This window comes from Taudactylus pleione, unplaced genomic scaffold, assembly GCF_031769625.1.
Source record: "Taudactylus pleione unplaced genomic scaffold, aTauple2 ptg000638l, whole genome shotgun sequence".
Lineage (NCBI taxonomy): Eukaryota > Metazoa > Chordata > Amphibia > Anura > Myobatrachidae > Taudactylus > Taudactylus pleione.
The window spans coordinates 1680950-1694107 of NW_028285040.1; positions in this window are offsets into that span (position 1 = coordinate 1680950).

Genomic DNA, 13158 nt, shown 5'->3' on the forward strand with positions numbered 1-13158 from the left:
GCCTCCCTCCTCCCCCTGAGCGCTTACCTTGCCATCCACAGGGTGAAGGGAGGGCGGGATCTTCCGCCAACGTTCTTGGTGCACTGAGCTGCCACTGGAGGATTCTGCCCTGTGCGGAGGCATTGGCCGCACCACCCTCCCTACGGCCCTGGCGGCTGTGATGGGCTGGTGCACTCTGCTCGGCTGGGAAGAGACGGGGTAGATGTATTATAGCGGCACTTAACGTGCCGCTATAACGCTTCCCGCTTCGCCTCTTTACCGAGGCGAAGCAGGAAGCACTACCGATGAGATGTATAAACATCTTATCGGCCGGAGAGGGGGAGCGTTAACTCCCCCCTTCGGCGCTACCCGCTACAGACAGCAGCGTATCAGCCTAGTGCTGATGCGGTGTCTCTGTCCCGGCCGGCTCCACTGAGCATGCGCGGGATCTCGCAAGTATCGCGAGATCCCCGCGTGGAGCCGGCAGCCGCCGCAGCAGGGACAGCGCTGTCCCTGCTGTGGAGATAGGGCAGCGCCAGGTTGTAGCTGTCGATAACGACAGCTACAGCCGGCCGAACGGTCAGGCGATCTGACTGTTCGTACATAGCCCTGCCGTTGACGCTGCTATCTCATAGATAGCAGCGCCGATAATGACAGGGGCGCATAGCGCCCCTGTCATTTACCGCCCAGACCCCCAATCATACATCGGGGAGAAGCGGTATCAGCGCACATAACGTGCGCTGATACCGTTTCTGGGCTTCGTACATCTACCCCAGGGTGTGGCACGAGGCTGGGCCCCCATGACTCGCGGCACGCCCCCTCCCCCTGCACAGGGTGGAATGCCAGGGCTAAACTACAGCCCCAGTCCGTCCCTGATTGTAGTTTATTTTGATACCATTTAATAAATGTTATGGTGCATACACACACAAAGATTTTCTGTCCAACCATCCAACTAGTTGATTGCTTGGAGTGAAAACCTGGTAACGTATGAAAGCAAATGACAATCGTCAATTTGCTCCCAAACGCCGGAAAATGGATAAAAACTGTTGTTTGAACAAATTGTTTGGATCAAACATTTAACAAACTTGTCTGATCGACCATTTTCATCTGTTTTCTGGCATTTAGGAGCAAATTGCTGATCATCATTTACTCCCATACGTTACCAGATTTTCATTCCAACCAATCAACTAGTTGGATGGTTGGACAGAAAATCTTTAAGTGTGTACCCAGCCTAAGTGTGTGGGGGTCATTGCTCAATAAAAAACAAATTCAGACTTATAAGGTCCAGCATCGGATACTCTATGGGTGACTGAGAATTGATAATCAATATGAGTTCCGGAATTTTAAACATTCCAATATATATATATATATATATATATATATATATATATCAGGGGTTACCTCAGAAGGCTGCGAGCAGAAATGTGTGCAGCAGCAGCTATGGGCTCCCAAATGGCACAAATGAATTGCTGCTGGTGGGCACCATCTAGTGGTGGGCATGAAAATAACAATTGAATTGCCCCCTTATGCCGCATATCCACTACCCGATTACATAGAGCGATTGCACGATTACAACATCGTAATCGTGCAATCGGTCAGTAATTGGGCACACATCGGGGATGTAAATGTCGGAAACAACCAGTGATGCGCGCTCCCGCTGGTCGTTTCCGACATCAATCATCGCCTGAACATGCTGGTCAACCTGACGATAACGTCAGGTTGAGCATGTTAGGGGATGATTGATCTGCCTACACTGAATGACTGATTGTTCAGTGTAGGCACAGCACCAGACTGTGAAACGACTGCACAATTACAAAGTCGTAATCGTGCCGTCGTTTCTATATCTGCTAGTGGATGTGCCCCATTAGGCTGGTAAAATTTACTTTTATAAACCATCTTTTTGCAGTATTTCCATGTGAGAAATGTCACATTACATAAGGAACTCTGGAATATCTTAACATTTACTTTTTTGTTAAATTAAACTTTTAGAAATGAAATACTAATTTTATTCAAAAAAAGAAAGAGTCCAGCGCTAGTTTGTAAAATATGAATTTATCCAAATATATTGGATATGGCAGAAAAGAATAGATCAAAACGCCAAATTATGTAACAGTATTATTTATAATGTAATATAAAAACGATACAGTAACAAACTAGCGCAGGACTTTTTCTTTGTTTTGGATTTATATTGACTAGCAATAGTCTTGTTTAGCTTACACAGGCTCATTTGTCTTGCAGCTACAGTATACATATATTTATGTATTTATATATATATATTTATTATTATTTTTTATTTTTTTTATTAGCGCCTCCCTTTTCTTTCTTATTTTTATAATTTTATTGCCCAACGCCACTTTCCACTGCCCCCTTGAAATGAAGACCCCATTAGTGTAATGTGCTTTAGCAGACTGACTTTATCAGAAGTTGCAGCACTGACCATAATGTCTGTATAAACTGCAGACCTCACATATGACGATCGGCGCCATTTTATCCATGTGATGGGGTCAGCGGGTTACACTCTCCCCCGATGTTCCTGGCTTACAATAATACAATAGCACCTTATATCCAAATTGTAAAGCACAACAGAATATGCTGTTGCAATATATAAATAAATGTTAATAAATAATAATGCCAATAGTATTACATTGAAGTATGCTGCATAAGAGTGTGTGTTTTATAAGTTAGAAATATCATGAGTCTTTCTTTAAATGAATGTGCTATACATAAAATACTAATAAAAAACAAATCTGCCATATTGTAATCAAAGTCTGTGTGTAATCAAAGTCTGTGTGGGGTTTTTATGTTCTCCCCATGAGGATTTTTGCCAGTTCTCTCCCACAATTTGCATACATGCTGGTAGATTGATTATGTGTTTTTCTGTGTCAGAGAGAATTTAGAGAGTTAAGGTGCTCATACACAGTGCGATATAGCAGCCGATCCGACAGATTGGTATGATATTGCTGCTATATCGTACCCTGTGTGGGCATGATATCGAACAGAGGGGCCTGATTCAGAGCCGGATGCTCTGAACAGAGCGCTCGCTCTGAATCAGGGCCCTCCTATCTAAACTTGGAGCGGCCTCTTGGACGCTCGCATAGCTGTGGGTTACCTTACCACCCACAGCTTATGCGAGTGTCCATGATGATGGTCGCGATGGTCAAGACCATCGCGACCATCGGGCTTGCAACGAGATCCTATGGTAGGGTCTCAGTGACCACAAGCCCTGGAGTTATTTTGGCTCTACCAGAGCCAAAATCACTTCCACTGACATCACTAGTGATGTCAGTGGGGCCGGACCCAGACGGTAGGCGTTCCCATGGGAACACCTCCATCTGGCAGCCACGCCCCTGGCACGCCCACCAAAGGAGGCGTGCTGTCAATCAACATCGACAGCACGCCCCCTTTGGTGCGAGACCTGGAGTGACGGCTTCCCTGTCGCTCCCCGGGTCTCGCACATGCGCACGACGGAGCTCCCTCCGTCGTGCGCATGTGCACTAGGGCACCATCGACCCGCTTGCGAGTGCTCAGCGCTCGCGAGGGGGTCTGAATCAGGCCCAGAGCGCGCTCCCGTGGGGTCGTACATTGCACCTCCAGATCTTACTGTAGGTTCAGTTATTTGGGGATGCGATGTACGATCCCATGCAGCGCTATGCGGGTGGGGGAGGGGGGTGCTGGCATATCGGGCGGTCGGCCACCCAATCGCACTGTGTGTGGGGACCGCCCGATATGTTGGCCGTCAGATCCCCCGTCTCGTCGCAAAGTGCATATCGCACCGTGTATGGGCGGTTTTTGCTCCACTGGGACAAGGACAGATGTGAACAACTTAAAAATAACTGTAAATCATAACATAGAGTAATATGTTGGCACAATATAAATAATATACTATAACTAATAATAATACCTATTGCGAACAACCCCTGAATATTGTTTAAGAGAAAATGTACTGTTTAGTTGGACCTGTAAATGGTTGCTATATGGCATAACTGTTCTTTTTGTTTTGTTTTTTAATAACCCATCATTTATAGTTTTCATTTTACAATTTGTTTGTTTAAAGAAATATACTGATTCCCTTGAGACGTATGCGGCCCATACACGGTGCAATTTTTTGCACGATGCGGACGATTTCAAGCGATCGTAGCGATAAATCGTGCACATCGTGTGCTGTTTTTGTACGTTTACGATGTCGGTGCGCATCCCCGTCGTCGTATAGCTGGATCGTAGATCTTACGGAAAAACCATAAGATTGCGATCTATCGTGTAGGATGTGACACATACGCATTTCGGGATCGTATGCTCGTATGTACAATCGTGTACACCATTTGACCACATCGTATTGAGAATTTCAAGGGAAGAATCTCAAGGGAAATCGTACAACACATTGTTACGTTTCTAAATTGCACCGTGTATGGCCGGCATTAGGCCCGTATGCAATTAGTTTTGCACCCGCGATACTTTTTCACCTGCCGGACTTTTCACCTACATTGCGTATTTTAGCTGCGGAAACTTATCGTGCGCGTACCCGCGATTTGCCCTATTCAATTCCAAAAGACGCGAAAGCGGAGATACGCGATGTCAGAACAGGTGAAAAGTGGTGTCAGAATCTGGGAAATCAGCCTGAATCCCCCCCAAAAATGTGGAAACATTGGGGATCAATGTAGTAGTGCCCGATTAGCCCTAGTGAAACAGTTTGGGGTACTTAAGTTGTTACAATTGCCACTAATTTACGTCTTTGCACAAGTGGTGAAGAATGGCATAAAGCAGTATTTTTTGGAGAAAATAAGTACTCCTGGCAAATTTGGGGTGCCTGAAAATGGGTGCTAGCATATTAAAAAGTTGCTAAAGTGAAGTTATAAGAAACGTCAAAAAAAAAAAGCACCTTCAGCAAACACCTGCAAAAAAAACCCACCTCCCCCATACTTGCAGACCCCCCAAAGGTCTATTTCGCTACTTTTTATGTTTGTACCCCCACTTTGCACTTTTTTAGGGTGTTCCTCACTTTGTTTAGGTGTTTTTTTGATGCAGTTATCCTTTGGGGGGCTGTCCCAAGGGTGCAGAGTGGTTTCCACACCACCCCCAATATAGCGATTTTGCACTTTTTTTCTCCACCTATTCATAGACAAATTTTTTTCGCCTATTACATTGCACTGCGTTTTCACGTATGCGAAAAGTGTTCGCAATTGAATACGGAGAAAAGTTTGCGCCTGGAGAAAAGTCTCAATCGGCGATACTTTTTCGCGGATCTCGGTCTTTCGCTTCTAATCAAATACGGGCCAGTATAGGAAATATTCATTATAGCCTGCAGATGGCGCCAAACACCACAGTCCAAGTAACCGCTGTTTCTGGCTGTGGGATACAGTAGGTAACATTTTCCCTTTGAAGCAGAGAAATAAATATTCAGGAATTAATGTTATGAAGTCCTAGTTATTGCTAACTACCACACAATGCCAATCTTCCTGTCTAAGCAGCTTTTTTTCAGATGGAAAATAGTGTTTAAGCCTGTCAAAGTTTGGGTTAATTGTACTGCCTGACCAGTTTTTAATTTACATTAAGGATTACACTGATAAAACTTTAATTTCTGTAAACCTCACATAATGAACCTTACTAGACATACTGTACAGCATGCATGTGACTTTGTTTTATTAAAGCAGAGGGTATGTGGTCTCTCCACTGTAGTAAAAAAAATATTATAATGACTAATTATCATGTATTGACACACTAATTATAATTTCTTATTGCCGCTATTTGAGGCAAATGGAAATGATCTACCACCGGCATAAGCGATCACTTTAGGTTTAATTGCCCGCACCCGCCATACTCCTGCGCATGTGCGGTCAGCTGACCGCACATGCGTGATCTGAGAGTGCCGGGGAGGTTTTTGTGCCTTTTGCCATTGACCAGAAAGCAGCCCCCATAGATTTCTATAGGGGCTGCTATTGCAGTCGAAAAACGGGAGACCAGGAGCTAAGCAAATCAGAGATATCTGTTGAGGTTCCCTGCAGACATTCGGGACAATGGCTGCTTTTTAGTCCCCCCTGAAAACGAGGGGATATCTCAAAATAATAAATGATAACTAGGCCCCTAAGTGCCCAAAACTACACACAGGGCCTGATTTATAGTTTGATGCATTCTGCATCCCGAATGCATATGTTAAAATTAATAGAGAGTCGCATTTTTATGAATACATTAAAGTTGCATTTCTTATATAGAATGTAAGCTCTTACGAGCAGGGCCCTCTACCCTCTTGTGTTTCTCCCTACTTTAGTTTCATCTACTTCTTACCCCCCACTAGGGCACCTAACACTTGGTTGCTTACGCTCTGTTGGTTATCTGGGTGTTATGATCGTTAATGTAGCAATATATATTATCCATGTCCTGGTCCTGTATTGTATTGTTCTGTAAGTTGCTTGTCTACAACTTGTTTATGTGCTTTGTAAGGCGCTGCGGAACACTTGTGGCGCCATATAAATGATAAATAAATAAATAAAATGTAATCTTCCTGTCCAGCCAGAAACCAGGGTAATGGAAGGGAAACAAAGTGTCCTGTGCCATAAATAAACTTTGGTTCCCCACACACGTGATTTTCTGCTGCCGCCCTCTTAATAAGAAGACCATTTATTTATCTTTACTTATACAGCACCATCATATTAGACAACGCTTTTCAAAGAATATTTAATTATTCACATTGTTCAAGGCAATAGTACATTTACTTTAAGGGGATGTAGTTAAAATGCCGACCATCGGCATACCGGGTGACGAGATCCCGGCGCTGGAATCCCGAACCGGGGACAAGACACCAGCGCCAGAATCCTGACAAGAGGGGAGATGCCGACGCTGGGATCCCGACAGCCGACATGCTGATGGTAAGTACAGCGGGAGGCCTTGGAACCCTGGGGGGTATAGGGTTAGGCTATGTACAGGGGGGGTTAGGCACCACCGGGGGCGGGGGGGTAGGGTTTGGCACCAAGGGGGGCAGGCTAGGTTTAGGCACTTAGGATGTGGGGTAGGGAGGGTTATAGTGCACAACAGGAGAGTTAATGTTAGGGGGTTAAGGAAGGAAGGTTAGGGTACTTACCTCCCCCGTCGGGATTCTGAGCATTGGGATGCCGCTGTCGGTTTGATAACAGGCATCCCGAGTGCCGGCATTTCATATCCGACCCACTTTAAGCCTAAGGTGCGCTGAGTAAGCTTGATCTGCTCCCAATGTGGGAAGTAGGTACAGTGTCGACAATGCTGTTGACACTCAAAATGTGGACAGCACTATGTCAAAAGAACAATGCCGACATGATTGTTATGTGATTTGAAGCATTTTAACTATGTCGGCATTAACATTGTGCTTTACTATCATGTTTAAAGTTACAATGCCGACACTGGTAAAGTGCTTTAAATCACATTACAACCACATCGGCACTGTCCAGTTAACATAATGATGTCCCCATTTTTATCTGTTGACAGCATTAGGGTATGATCACAACTCTTATTATGGCCAAAACCATTACCAACCATATCTATCTATCTATCTATCTATCTATCTATCTATCTATCTATCTATCTATCTATCTCTCTCTATCTATCTATCTATCTATCTATCTATCTCATTATCTATCTATCTCAAGTCTATCTCATATCTATCTATCTATCTATCTATCTATCTATCTATATACAGTGTCTCTCTCTGGGGGGGGTTCTACATCTGTCTGTCTGTCTATATAGTCAGTAAACAATCACATTATATCACTAATTTCATTGCTTACCATATGTAGTCTGATGACATGACCATCAGGTGTCATTATTATTATCTCTGCACTGACATACTTTATGGGATAATATGCTTCTCTCACTTTATCTTTACAAGCCAGCCCAGGACACTGATCCATTACTGAACACAAGCAGCTCCCTATGACAGTTCCGGATCTGCGTTACCGCGTGCAGACAGAGTACAGTCTGGCTGTTGGGCTGAGCTGGTCATTTGTCACCTTGACTCCAATTCCTTTATCACCTGGGGAATTAAGCAATTTAGCCATTACATGTTGTTTACAGATTAATGTGAGAGCGCCACAGGCACTGGGAGGGGGATCTGTCACACTGCACCTGTTTTCGAGATTGTACCTCACACAAAGAATGAGGAATTATTCCTGAGAGCACTTGTGGCTTCTACTTAAAGCAGAGTTATTATATACAGTAGACGCCGATTTAGAACATAAAACAAATCTAAATGGTAAACTAAGTACATGTTAGACGGTAACCGTATGTTATTTTATAATGTCTTCTTACACTATTATTGTTGCACTAGTAAAGGAACTCGGCACTTCAGTGTCTGTCATCTGCTACGACCCACGACACACAAGCACCCCTGCTCCTAGTTGTGTCCCGCTACACCTCTCGCTCTGTAATGCCCACCCACCACTCTGTCCCGCTCCGCACCCTGTTCTGTAATGCCCTCAACCGCTGTCTTCCACTGGGCTCTGTACCATGCCCCCCCCCATTCCGTCCTTCCCCCATACTTACCACCTTCCTATTGGTGTTCCCCTCCTCCTCTCCTGGCTCCGGCTAGGCTAAGGCCTGTCCCTTCTCCCTAGCAGTAGGAGCTGTTGGGGCACCCGGGCATGTTGGAGATAGGACAGACCTTACACAAATATATATATATATATATATATATATAGATGGATATACAGTAGGTGCTACCCACAGTAATTTACCAAGAGACACCTGATAAGATGGTAACCTGGCAAAGCGTTTTCAGTGTAGCGCTAGCGTCCACTAGGAGTAACCTGCTGAGTTTGGACATGGCTGTGCCACTGTGCATAGCTAAAGCCCTGTAGAGAGGGAGGGGCAGGGGTGCGGAGTATCCTCCCTCCTTGGCGTGTATAGTAGTTTTCATTCATTTTTTTTCACGGTCAGTCATGGCCATACCCCCAGGATTTGGCAATGCCTTCCCATCACCCAGGCCCACTTTTGCTCTCTAAGGCCCTTGGGCAGGGAGGAGCTTCGTCCTACTGGGTAGGGATCAAAAGATCCCTCTCATGCCGGCCCTTTCCCACATGGAACACTGGCTAACACCATCTAAAGATAGCATTAGCTAACACCCCTTGCCTGCCTACATGGTTTGTCTAAGGGCACAGTTACTTGCTCTATCTTACTTTATTCCCAAATCAGAATCAGGCCCAATGGGCTGTGTTGGGTTTTTCCATGTGTAGAACAAATGCCTAGTTATTGGGATACTAGTTTCCGTAAAAAAAAATGTATTTTATAGTGACAGCTAAGATACATTAGTGCTACAGACAAATCCAGTAACTAGCCAAGATACAATAGTGCCACAGACAAATCCAGTAACTAGCCAAGATACACTAGTGCCACAGACAAATCCTGCAACTAGCCAAGATACACTAGTGCCACAGACAAATCCTGTAACTAGCCAAGATACACTGAAGCCACAGACAAATCCCGTAACTAGCCAAGATACACTAGTGCCACAGATAAATCCCATAACTAGCCAAGACACACTAGTGCCACAGACAAATCCCGTAACTAGCCAAGACACACTAGTGCCACAGACAAATCCTGTAACTAGCCATAGTCCCACAGACAAATCCTGTAACTAGCCAAGATACACTAGTGCCACAGACAAATCCAGTAACTAGCCAAGATACACTAGTGCCACAGACAAATTCAGTAACTAGCCAAGATACACTATTGCCACAGACAAATCCTGCAACTAGCCAAGATACACTAGTGCCACAGACAAATCCAGTAACTAGCCAAGATACACTAGTGCCACGGACAAATCCTGTAACTAGCCAAGATACACTAGTGCCACAGACAAATCCAGTAACTAGCTAAGATACACTAGTGCCACAGACAAATTCAGTAACTAGCCAAGATACACTAGTGCCACAGACAAATCCTGCAACTAGCCAAGATACACTAGTGCCACAGACAAATCCAGTAACTAGCCAAGATACACTAGTGCCACGGACAAATCCTGTAACTAGCCAAGATACACTAGTGCCACAGACAAATCCTGCAACTAGCCAAGATACACTAGTGCCACAGACAAATCCTGCAACTAGCCAAGATACACTAGTGCCACAGACAAATCCTGCAACTAGCCAAGATACACTAGTGCCACAGACAAATCCTGTAACTAGCCAAGATACACTAGTGCCACAGACAAATCCTGTAACTAGCCAAGATACACTAGTGCCACAGACAAATCCAGTAACTAGCCAAGATACACTAGTGCCACAGACAAATTCAGTAACTAGCCAAGATACACTAGTGCCACAGACAAATCCTGCAACTAGCCAAGATACACTAGTGCCACAGACAAATCCAGTAACTAGCCAAGATACACTAGTGCCACGGACAAATCCTGTAACTAGCCAAGATACACTAGTGCCACAGACAAATCCAGTAACTAGCCAAGATACACTAGTGCCACAGACAAATCCTGCACCTAGCCAAGATACACTAGTGCCACAGACAAATCCTGCAACTAGCCAAGATACACTAGTGCCACAGACAAATCCAGTAACTAGCCAAGATACACTAGTGCCACAGACAAATCCAGTAACTAGCCAAGATACACTAGTGCCACAGACAAATCCTGTAACTAGCCAAGATACACTAGTGCCACAGACAAATCCTGTAACTAGCCAAGATACACTAGTGGCACAGACAAATCCAGTAACTAGCCAAGATACACTAGTGCCACAGACAAATCCCGTAACTAGCCATAGTGCCACAGACAAATCCTGTAACTAGCCATAGCGCCACAGATAAATCCTGTAACTAGCCATAGCGCCACAGACAAATCCTGTAACTAGCCATAGCGCCACAGACCTTACTCTGATCCACATGCTAGATCAAAAATACACATTGTCAGCGTCACATTTAAGGGTCTGATTCTGAATCTGCATCAGCAACACTAGCACCAGCCAGCCCCATGTTAGGTGCAGGTTCCCCGTCGGTGTATGGCCTCCAATGTGAGCGACTGCGCATTTCAGTTCATCATCACAGCGTCACGCTCGCCACACGCCCACAAGACAGACAATCTCCATACATGCGCTTAGCCACGTCACTTTGAAGACGCTCGCAAGCGGGTCGATGTTTGCCTCCCGCCCATGCGCCGCCTCCGGCGTGCGCATGCGCGAGACCCGGCCAGTGACGGGCGCTCCGTCGCTACGGGTCTTGCACCAAAACGGGGTGGCTGTCTATTGTGATTGACAGCTCGCCCCGTTTTGGAGGCGGGCAGGGGGGGTGGCTACACAAACGGAGGAGTTCCCGAAGGAACGCCTGCCGTTTGTGGGAGGCACCACTGACATCACCAGTGATGTCAGTGGTGAGCTTCCTGCTCTATTTAGAGCCGGAAGCTCACTGGGGCTTGCGGGAACGAGACCCTACCACAGGGGTCTCGTCGTAAGCCCCGATGGTCGCGATGGTCGTGACCATCGTGACCATTACCTGGTCGCTCGCAAAAGCTGTGGGTGGTCACCCACAGGTTAGCGAGTGGCCAGGAGGCCGGAACAAAAAAAAAAAAAAAGGTCACCCTGATTGAGAGCGAGCGCTCTGAAAGAGCGTCCAGCTCTGAATCAGGGCCACTGTATGTAAAGTGTAGATTAGAAATACGCAAGTCGCTTGGAGCCCTTGAAACGCAAATCTAACAAGATGCAAATATAATACTTTTTCTTTAAACTGACTCTAAAAATATATTAGCAGCCATCCCCTTCCCAGAGAGGAAACTATGTTGTGTATTTTAAAAACAACTGTTTAGTACACCGCAATCCTATTAGATTGCAGTCGCAACAGTTATGCAATAATTGCTTAACTGGGTATGATTTAGGCACGTTCAGCAAACCAGGCGCTGCCAGCGGACACCCCCAGAGTACCGGCAAGTCATCTCCCTCCAGACACATTTGCACTTTTTATTTTTGGCAGCCATCTTGGAAGCAAATTGCGCCGACAAGCCCTTTCTGTACTTTTTGTACTTATTGTACTGCGCCGTGGAAAATGTTTGTGCTATATAGACGTTACAAGCAGGAATAATGTCAGAATCTTATGCAGGTAGACTGAGCTGAGCGATTCCCCATCAGCTGTATTTGATATTAGTACAGGGCTTTCCTTCCTATTAGCTCTTCTCATTTAATAAGAGAAATGGTTCAGACTCTCAGAGGCTCAGATTTGCTGCTTAATTAGCTGTATTTGTTATACTGAGCTTGTACATTAATTCAAGCCTTGTTGATTCTCAGAGTAACGCGGCTCCTTCATGCATTGCAGAGCAATTTCTTTTTTCTGTCCACAAAAACACTGTATACATTTCCAGATGTTTCAGCCGGAGTTCCTCTATTTACTTGTCAGACGCTTTAGTACAGCTGATCTGTTGTTTATTTTAAATGTCTCCTTTAATTGGGTCGTCAGTCTGATTGTTACCCCGCCGGCAGGTACGATTTATTACATCATTATTGGTTATTGCGAGAAGTTTTAAAAAAAATGATTACCAACGACAGTCACCAAAGCTAAAATAGTGACATATCCCGCACCTTCCCCAGCAGCAGCAGCTACAATTGTTATGTATCAATTGTTCCCCATGCCTCTTAAGCTGGGTAAACATTAGACGACCTGTGTACCCAGCCGACCCACAAAGCGACGGGTGACATATTGTGCGGTCCATACACTCAGGGCCTAATTCAGACCTGCTTGTGAGCGCTCGCAAGCGGGTCGATGTTGACCCAGTGCGCATGCGCACGACGAAGGCAGCTCCGTCGTGCACTTGCGCGAGACCCGGATAGTGACGGGCAAGCCGTCGCTATGGGTCTCGCTACAAAAGGGGGCGTGCTGTCGATGGTGAGTGACAGCACGCCCCCTTTGGTGGGCGTGCCGGGGGCGTGGCTGGCCAGACGGAGGTGTTCACAAGTGATGTCAGTGGGAGTGCTTTTGGCTCTGATAGAGCCGAAAGCACTCCAGGGCTTGCGGCGACGAGACCCTACCACAAGGGTCTCATCGCAAGCGCGATGGTCTTGACCATCGCGACCATCTTTTTGGCCGCTCGCTATAGCTGTGGGTGGTCACCCACAGCTATGCGAGCGGCCAGGAGGCCGCTCTAAAAAAAGAGAAGGACGGCCCTGATTCAGAGCGAGCGCTCTGTCAGAGAGTCCGGCTCTGAATCAGGGCCTCTGTGCGATC